This window comes from Simochromis diagramma, unplaced genomic scaffold, assembly GCF_900408965.1.
Source record: "Simochromis diagramma unplaced genomic scaffold, fSimDia1.1 OVJJ01000596.1, whole genome shotgun sequence".
NCBI classification, from domain to species: domain Eukaryota; kingdom Metazoa; phylum Chordata; class Actinopteri; order Cichliformes; family Cichlidae; genus Simochromis; species Simochromis diagramma.
The window spans coordinates 9772289-9782034 of NW_024387245.1; the positions used below are offsets into that span (position 1 = coordinate 9772289).

Genomic DNA, 9746 nt, shown 5'->3' on the forward strand with positions numbered 1-9746 from the left:
ATTTAGCTTTAGCATTGTGATTTGCCTCCGATTTCTTTTTAAAATGTCAATGAATAGAGATTAACCATACTACATTCATCTAGGCTACAAAAAACAAGGTACAGAAGGAAAACATCTCTAGGACATACCTCTGTTCAGAATTCACTACTTAGATGAGGTACTTAAAATAATTGGCCTATATTTGGGCAGTACAATATCTGCCTCTGCACAGCAATGTAGCAAATCAATCACTGTGCTTGGTTAAAGCAAACAAATCTTGTGCTTCAAAACTGGGGAGTTTTTTTCTTTGAAATATACCTTGCCTTTTTTTTTGGCAAAAATCATTCTGCTCTGCATGTTAAGCAGACTGGAAGAGAGATTCCAAATATAAAATACAAATTTGTTTAAGGCCTATGAAAATGTTTCCACTCTGGAGGGATTAAAAATAGGAATCAGCTAAAATGGGGAATGGAGGGTGGGGGGAGGAGGGGGGGGTCACTTCAATCACTGCTTTGACTGCCATGTTTGTATTATCCAGAGTAGACTCAGTGACCAAGAGCAAGGGTTGACCAAAAACCTGTTTCACACTAAAGGCTTTGCTTCCCTCGATTCTTTAATCAAAAGCAGAGTTTTCTGTCCTCTGTAATAAATGTCTTCCAAGATGGTGTATGACCAATGTTTTGAAAAAGCAATAATGCAGAGAAATGGATAACTCCCCCCCCCTCTCTTACACATACACACACAGGATGCTCTGGAAAAAGAAACTGTGTCGTCTAGTAAAATTCCATCAGCATACACTAAAGAAAGAAAAAAAAAAACCATAAAAACCTTTTCAATCTATATGTTAATGCCACGAATTAAAATTTAATAACATGAGATATTGAAAAGCAGACTTGAATTATACAAAAATAAATCCTGAAAGATCAGGCCCCTAAAATTAGAAATTCAGGGCTGCATCCGGACTGCTGCTAAACCCTTGTAGGCTGGCAGATTAAATTTTTGATGAAAATCAAAATTACACTGCACACTGACGCAGGCGCAGCAAACCTGGCACTATTGTGATTTATGGATTCATTAAACCCACCAGAGTTTCACCCCTCCCCTTTTCACTCAAAGAAATGAGATTTGCTGTGCTGAAAATTTGTATTTTGAGAAAAGCTACTCAGGCTCGGCTCTACCTTCAGAAATGGTCAAGGAAGGAAGAAAAAAAGAGAGCGAGAGAGCGAGAGAGAGAGCTTCTGTGTATATAACCACTGCACGTAAACAGGCCTAATTTTCATTGCTGCAGCAATTGAACATCCCTATGCATTATTCATGAAACCAATAAGGTTCATTTTTACAAAGGAAGAGGCAGGAAAAATATGTGCAGAATGCACAGAATTTTTTTAATGCAGCACTCCAACCCCTGAAAAGCCAATCCCTGGAGACTAATTTAACTGAAGCCATTTTCAGACATTTTCAACATGCCACTAAGAAAACAGGAGAACATAAGGTGTTCTTAAAAATAGACGTGTGGCTTTGTTTGGTTTTTTAAATGCATCTGCAAGGAAAGAAATGGACATCAAAGAGAGACTCAGAGTAGCACTGCTTGCCCTTTGAATGGATAGTGAAACCTCTGTACCAAGTTAATGACAATCAGAGCAGCAAGTATACTTCAAACCCTGTAACCCACAGGCTGCGATATGATCCCTCACCATCTTGTGTTCATCAGAGCCTGAAGAGACAAGTTTCACCCCTCCATCCAAACTATTCGGCCTCAATGAAACGAAGCTTTTGTTCATCAAAAGTACTGACAGACCTGCATTCCTCCTACCTTAAAATGAGAACACTCCTAGAGTACAATCCTCAAATCATTTTTTCCCCTTTTTTGCAACAGTGCACCATTATTCTTGAGTATTTTATAGCTTATTACTTGGTCCTTTAGGTATTCTGCAAATAAAACATTGGCATCACTGAAGAAAGACAGCGATCCAACCTATTAAACTCATGACACTGGTTGCCCCTCTTCAATTCTGTGCCTTAACTGGAACTCCTGCATTTTGATTAGACTTTTGCAGCAAAAGGTCAGAATTTACACCCAGATTTTGCATACCACCCATACAATTTCCGCCAGCTCGCTGAATCGAATGAATGCAGATTTGAAGGTCAGCATTAAAATTACCCACAGCAAAATGGCCTCTGCAGTTTCCCTTACATTAAAAGGAAAAAAAAAAAAAAAAAGCAAGCCACGCAGGATGGGAAACTGTTTGGCGTCTGCAGGATTAATATAAACAGTAGAGGCATTGGTTGTGATTGTTTTTCCTGCCCTCAAATTATGCTGACATGCTCTTTTCTTCTTCCAGTGCTGTTCAGTTCACTATGGATAGCTATTTTTCCCCTCACTCACACATTTCTAGTCTTTAGAAATAGTAGTACAAATTGTACCTCATTATTAAATCACACTTGCAAGGAACTAAAAAACACAAATAAAAATAAACCAAAGGAAAGAGCAGAAGTAGAGTTGGTGGCTACTTATGTGCAAAATGTCTTAAATGGCAACTTGAATGCAAGAAAAGACAGCACAGCAGAAAAAAAGTCTTTAAAAAGGACTATTTTGCAGAAATTAAACACTAAACGCGTTGCCCGTTTCATCTTAATGTGACTCAATCACACACTAATCCCTTCTGTTGATTTCAAAAGCATGTAATCGCTCGCCTCCGTTTGGATAAACTAACACACAATTCAATAAACAACACTCACATCTAGTCTCGTTACAATTTCTAATTTCTCAAAATGACTGCCTACAGGTGGCGCCAACAGCACCCGGTTTCCAACCCCCCTCCTCCTCCCATCTTCCAAAAAAATAGGAATTAAAAAAAGTCGAAATGTATTTTGACATGACGACACTTTGGCGTTTTGTCTTTATTATCTAACGGCGAACAGCGAGACGTCAAATGCGACACAAAAGTAACGCCGGCGTTAAGCGAGTGCCAGGGAAGCAACTCTGAAGCTCTGCTCAAATTTGCAGGAAAAAATTCACAAAACATGGCTGCAGGAGGTTTTTGTGTTTCAGATTGTTCCTCCCCTCATCGTCCTTCATGTTGCCACTATCGCCCGGTTCCCCCCCTTCGCTCTACCCGAATAAACAGTGTTTTAAACATGGGTGGCGTACACATATATGCGAGCGAACTGGGTGTACACACGGCTAAGCAGCAGTTCAACAGAAACTTCATTGCTAAAATTTAGTCCTCCCCCCCAAAAAAGGGGAAAAAAGGAAAAAAAAAAACATCAACAGATTAGGTCTATTTCTGATGGCTTCACAGCTTGCACCCGGTTTAATGCCAGGCAGCTATCGTTTACTAATGTGGAGGGAGCCGAAACTTAACACTCGCTACTGAAATTTCTAAAAAAAAAAAAGAAAAAAAAATTACATTTCTGAATTAACTGAGGATTAAAAAAATAGAAAACAGCGGTTTGACATACCTCCAAAAACGATGTAGCTCATGCGAAACAGGCTGGCGCTCCAGAAATCTTCCCTCCCCGACCAGAGGTGACTGCACAACTGCTTCCTCAAAAAAAAAAAATTGTGAATTAGTTATGAGAAATTCAAAATGATAAAAAAAAAAAATCACCTCCGCGTTTTTCTCCCCCCTCCGCGATTCGCTGCGTTACATTTTAGTAAAGTGTAATGGCGTAATGAGTCGTGAATTTGCCGAGCTTTGGTCGGTCCGTGCAAGCTCTCGGTTTCTGCCTTGCACAGGGGGGTTTGTGTTGCGGTTCCTCCTGTGGAAATTTTCGTCCGCCATATACAAGGGCAGATTCCGAAATTGCAGTGCCGGCCTGTATATTAGCCCACATGAAAAAAAGTGAAAAAAAAAGAGAAAAGAAAAAAAAGTCTGGGAAGAAGACAGAAAAAAAATGTTGGTCGACTGTGAAGTTACACGGGGAAAAGCGACTGGAAATTACGCAGAGGAACATATTCTCATTTCAGAATAAGTTTTATAACAGCAGACGCCTTGTGATGTTGAACTGTGTAATAATTGCTTTATTTGCAGAATTATCTTACAATTATTTATGTGTATCGCTGTCTATAACCTAACTTAACTTAACTATAACTCACATAAATGATCCAATTTCCAGATGCTTGAATTAATATTAATCGATAGAAAAGTTGGAGCTATTCATTGCACGTCTTTCCCCCTCCCTTTTCTTAAAGCTATAAAGATGCTGATTGTTTAACGCACGCAGTTAAGCAAAAAAAGAAATAAAAAATCAAAGTCAGTATTGACAAACAATCACAGCAAGGGTCAGTAATTTTCACCAAATCCTCCACGTTTGCTGCAGTGTCTCAGCAAGGTTTGTTTAGAGTATTTGTAAAGAGAAAGCTTTTGGTTGGCCAACATTTTTTTGTTCTCAAAACCTTGCTCTGAGAATTATTCTTTTTTTTCCTTTTTAAATTGTTTAGTTTTGTTTCCAGAAACAAAGTATTTGGCCCAAGAACCGGTCTATGCTGTCAACTCATGGTAGTTTAATACATTTGTCATGTAGATATGTGCTGTAAACGTGGTGTTGAGTTTTTAGAACTAGATAAGAATTCAAAATACACAGTACTAGCCTCGGTGTTATACTACTACTACTACTACTACTACTAATAATAATAATAATAATAATAACACGTTCAAACCATTTTAAGGAATAACTGAATGTTTATTTTTGGTCAAGTTTGACAGATGATAAAAACTATACAAAATATGTTATCTATTATTATCCATTATTAATGAATCTGCCTATGTGGGGTTGTTTGTTTTCTACGGTGATATAATTGATCAAGAAGGTGACTTATTATTTAAATGTAAACCCAAAAGTTAGATTCTAAAAGAGATAATTAAACATATGATGAAAAAAGTTGTTGTTTTTTTTAAAGAAAATAAACCTGCTGATATTACAAATCCAATTGCAAAGAAGGAGATGAAAAACATCTCCCAGACAACAGTGAGGGATCAACCAGAAATATAAAGTTACTGCATTTATGTTATAAAAATCTGAAAATCTGTGTAAAAGGGGTGCAGAACTTTGCAGGAGGTTTGCAGGTGTCTGAACACCTGCCCAGGCATTCTCTTTTACAGCAGTGTGGCAAACAAAAAGCAAGAGTGCTTCAGAAGTTCCAAAAGATTCATGATGGATGGATTGAAAGTGGGTTGCTGGGGCTGTGGGGGGTGTTAAATTTAAACCATTTTGCATGTCAGCAGAAAAATAGTTTCCCTATGACTCTTGATGCAAGCGGCATCATGCTGATGCTTCTCTGCTGCAGCAGGATGGCTCGTGAGAGCAGAAGATCAAGTGAATGCACAACACAGAAAAATCCTGCAGGATGCTGGGGTCTGCAAAAGAGTTGCAACTTGAGAGAAGCTAACAGCCCTAAACATGGAGCTGCATGGTAACAGCCTCATTCAAACAAGAAATGGAGGGAAATAAATGTCAGCTTATGCCCCATGTGCAAGGTGGTGGAAGATGTGAAAAGCAGATATACAACAAAGGCTGTCAGCGCTCTCCAAAAGAGACGCCTTTCCTAAGCATCGACTTGAAGTATGTGAGTGATTATGCACCACTTACTTTGTGTTGTGTTACTGTGGTACATTTGTACTAAATCAATTTGTAGAGCCTTTTCCCTAATTACCCTAACTCTAATTATGTTCACTGATTTTATGATTTATTACTGTAAAACAACACAAGAAACTGTGAGAGTGGGTGGGGTGAGCGGGGTCCAATATGACAATTCATTTTCCTGTCCTCATGGGTGTATAGCATAATGTAATATCCATTAAAATCAGATTTGTTTTTTCAGCATGAAGATTAAACTCTGTTTCCATTGCTCAGCAGTGAAATTAATACCCCTTTGTATTCACAAAGTAATTACATGATGTAAGTTCATGAATCCTTCCTGATAGTTTGCTTTTCTGTCATTATTGAGATGCTGTTTTCATCATGTGCCGAGGTGTTTTGGATGCTTATTTTCTCCAGCATGTACATGGGAATGAGGGGTGTATGTGTGTGCGTGTTTTCACCAGTGATATTATTAATTATTTACAATCTACATTAAAAGCTTTGAATTTTGCCTTTCAAGAACGTTTCCCCGCTTTCTTGCAATTACTGCATTTATGATCTCTGTCCAGCAGAGGGCACCAGCATACCGACAATAGCCCCTTCCACTGCTACTATGCAGTGCCCTGTGAGTACAACATGTATGTGCACACAGTACCTGCTCACACTTTCTTTGCTCACTGTCTCCATCTGCTGATGACAGATGTTTGCTCTTTAGCATTCTGAGGATGGACATGTTTTTGTGGGCTTTCAGTCACATTTAAAGCTCATCCAAATGTAATGCATTCACATGTATATTGTGTTTTTCTTCTTAGAATACAAGCCACATTTTAAACATAAAATGCAGCGCTTTATTGTTCGAGCACAAATTTAAAATCACCACTTTAACTAACATGCTTGTCTTGCCACAGCAATGCAAAGCCTCCACAGAACAGTCTCAGAGAGGGTTTGAACTCGGTACTGTGTTACTGTGAGGCAACAGCAATAACCAAACAACCACAGTGCCACCCGTAAATGTGGTGCCTAGTGCACTAATTCTTGTCTGTCATTGGTCTGAAGATATTTACACTCAGCGATGCTGAAACTTCAAATATATCAAATATGAATTTTTGTGAGTTTTCAGTTTATTTAAGAAGAAAATCTCATACCAAAGAAAAACAAAACAGCAATGTGCTTCACTTTTGAAAACAATTGTGCACTGTACAGTGAATCAAAAGCTACCTGATGTTGTCACAAGAGGTTTCTCTGTTTCTAACGCTACGATGACATCATGGGCACTTGGTGAGGTCAAATGTGCAAGTCTGCCAAGACTGAGTGGTGTTTCGAGAAATGGAAAACGAATGAGAGAGTTGTTCATGGAAGGAGAGGGGGGAAAAAAACTCTTCTATTTGCTGAAAAAACATTATAGCTCAGAAATTTGGGATAAAACCTACTATAGCAACCACTGTGTCCCAAATATTACAACACACGCTGCCATTTTTTGAGCACTCAAGGTTGGCCTGACCTCCTCCCAACCTAGTTTTTAAGGAAAACCATTCTTTGAAGTTACAGAGGAACCAACAGGTGAGAGGAGCCGACAACAACGATGCTATTTTTTCCCAGTGACCTACTTGGGCTTGAAAACCACCAGACCTTTCGCTGCATGCTCAAGAGCTTTGCATAAATTAAGAGACAGTTCCCACAACTCTGGATACAACAATCTAGGCCTTACAAAAATTTGACAAAAATAACATGCACAGGGAGAACAACTTAGAGAAAATGTGCTTTGGTGCCACAGAAAGGACCGGAGAGATACGCAGAAGCTCAGAAAACTGCTGCTGTTTTGGTGCAGAACACAAACAGAATTTAAGAAAATACCTTTTAATTAACGGTTCCCTACCACAGCCATGGTCACTTTTCTCTTATGATTATATTTACATACACAATATACCAAACCTAAGAAGCAAACATTTAATTTGTAAAAAGTCAGTTGCCCAAACAGCATCATCCATATATCTTCATGACTGCTTACCCCATTCAGAGGTAAAGAGATGCTGGAGCCTCTCCCAGCTGTAACTAGGTGAGAGGTGGGGTATACCCTAGACATGTGTCTATTACAAACACATACCTGTCTAGACATTTAACTTTCCTATTCATTTCTCCAACTTGAACAGTCAGTAGCACCTTAAGTTGGACTGAAAAACGCCCAAATTAATGAAAAAACTGGAAAAAACACACCTACCCATTTGGTTTTTGGGGGTTTTCAACCTCATGTTCTGAATTATTGACCTTTGAGATCTGTTTGACATTTATTATTTTCTATCAATCACTGGTTTGTTTATTCCTTATAGTGTTTTAAGTTATGTGTTGGCAGTTTAGTCCCATCTTATTTATATAGTTAGTTATAGTTTAGTTTCAATTCCTGAGTTTCAGTTTAGTCTCTCGTTTGTGCTTCCGCCATGATTAATTCTTGGTCTCTGTGTCCGGTGTTGTCACGTTTTTGGTATTTCCTGTTTTATTTTGTTGCTCTCTTGTCTTGTGCGCTTGGTATTTAGTTTTCCTTCCCCTGTCTCATTGTCTTTGTTAATGTCAGGTATGTTTCCCAGGTGTCTCCTCTCTGCCCCAGTCACCTTCTCTGTCTATTTATAGTTGCTGTCTTCCCTTTAGTCTTCATCAGAGAGTCTCTGTGTGATTCTTTGGTCTGGTTGTTCTAGTTTGCGGCTCCATTTTGGACTCTGTGTGTAGTTTCTTCCTTTGGACTTATGCTTTGCCTTTTGGAGCAGCTAACCTCAGCCTGTGTTCTATATCAGTCTGCAAATTTAGATCAAACTGTAACACTTTTATATCAAAAATAAGTCACCCTTTGTAGTTCATGTCCTATTTCAGTGAAAGTTCAGGGTTTAAATTCCTTTCAAGTCAATGAAGCATTATTTTAAACAATAATAAAATACATGTTCTCATCATCAGTGGTTGATCATTCAGTGATTGGATTCTTACCTGCATTGTTTTCAGCTGCTAAAAGCACGTTAGGTACCGTTTTGATCTCGAACGCCTGTGTGCCTGTGTCATCATGGCGAAATTGGATCGCAGTGGCCTTTGTTATTATATAGACGATTAAAAGGAGGTGTTTCTATAGTATGTTTGTGTGTCTGTGGACAGATGTTGTCAGCTAGACAACGAACATGAAATTTTACAAGTGTAATTGGATTAATATAAAGGTTTCATTTTAAAAGGATGGAATAGTCATAGCAACAGGTGTCAAGGGGCTGCCTGTGGACTATTAACTATTTCTTAATGAGGATATCGTTATGTAGTTTATGAACAAATTAATATAATATTTTCATAACTTGTGTGGTGTCAGAACAAACCTGGTTTGGTCCATTTCACTGCTTTTTACAGTTTGAATTTTAAAAGCGCTGTTGGTTTGAGCATCATCAATGGACACACTTCATCATATCAAGAAAAGCGCAAGTGTCCTAATAACACTACTGACAGTCTCGCTAACAGCGTCATGCCTGCACCATGTGCAGTACCAGGGCCATGACAATGATGTAGTCAAACACCAATAACTTTATTCCTTTAAATATTATTTACACCTTTGTGTATTTGAAGATTGAAGGAATAGTTTCTTTTACAGCTGATGTACAAACTGTGCAAACAGACAAATAAAAGCACAAAAGGAGGCCTGAGTGTAGAGCAAGCGCAGTACTTAGCATAAGTGATGTACACAATGTGAAACTATTATTTTGTACATCACAATCATTTCTGTTTTGGAGCTATTTTCATCCATGAACAAATACAGGACATGACCTTATTTAAGGCAAACTACTGAATGACAATAGTATTCATTTAGACAACAGCTGTTATGCTGCAGCATGATCAGTAAACACAATGATGTAACCTCATCCCTATTGTCAATTAAAATATCAAATACCTCAGTGCGAACACTTATTACGGTGTAAAAGTTCATACTTCATATAATATGTATTGTCGGTTCAAGAAAACAGTAGTTGTTGGTTGACCACAGGCAAAAGCAGGTGGGAATCCTTACTGCAGTTCCTTACCTTGCCACAGGTAATTGTAGGTTTTTCTCAAGGGCACTCTGTGTCCAGCGTTGGTTATGATCATGCAGTCTGGTTGAGCCTAATGTGTGCCCATCATCAAAAATAGGATATTTTTGTTTGTCTTCAGGAGATGATAGAAAAACA

General features: G+C 38.4%; 1 protein-coding gene across 8 annotated transcripts in view; it reads right to left on the reverse strand.

Annotated features, from left to right (window-relative positions):
- The window catches only part of znf618 (zinc finger protein 618), a 45226-nt gene extending 41388 nt beyond the window's left edge, over positions 1-3838 (reverse strand). For 2 of the 8 annotated variants that reach the window (XM_040053514.1, XM_040053510.1), the window contains exon 1: positions 3442-3837. The gene's annotated coding sequence lies outside the window, so the exon portion shown is untranslated. Of the gene's footprint in view, positions 1-3441 lie in introns of all 8 variants that reach the window. The other 6 variants (XM_040053517.1, XM_040053516.1, XM_040053513.1 and 3 more) reach the window with 5 other exon arrangements.
- Positions 3839-9746: the final 5908 nt, after the last annotated feature.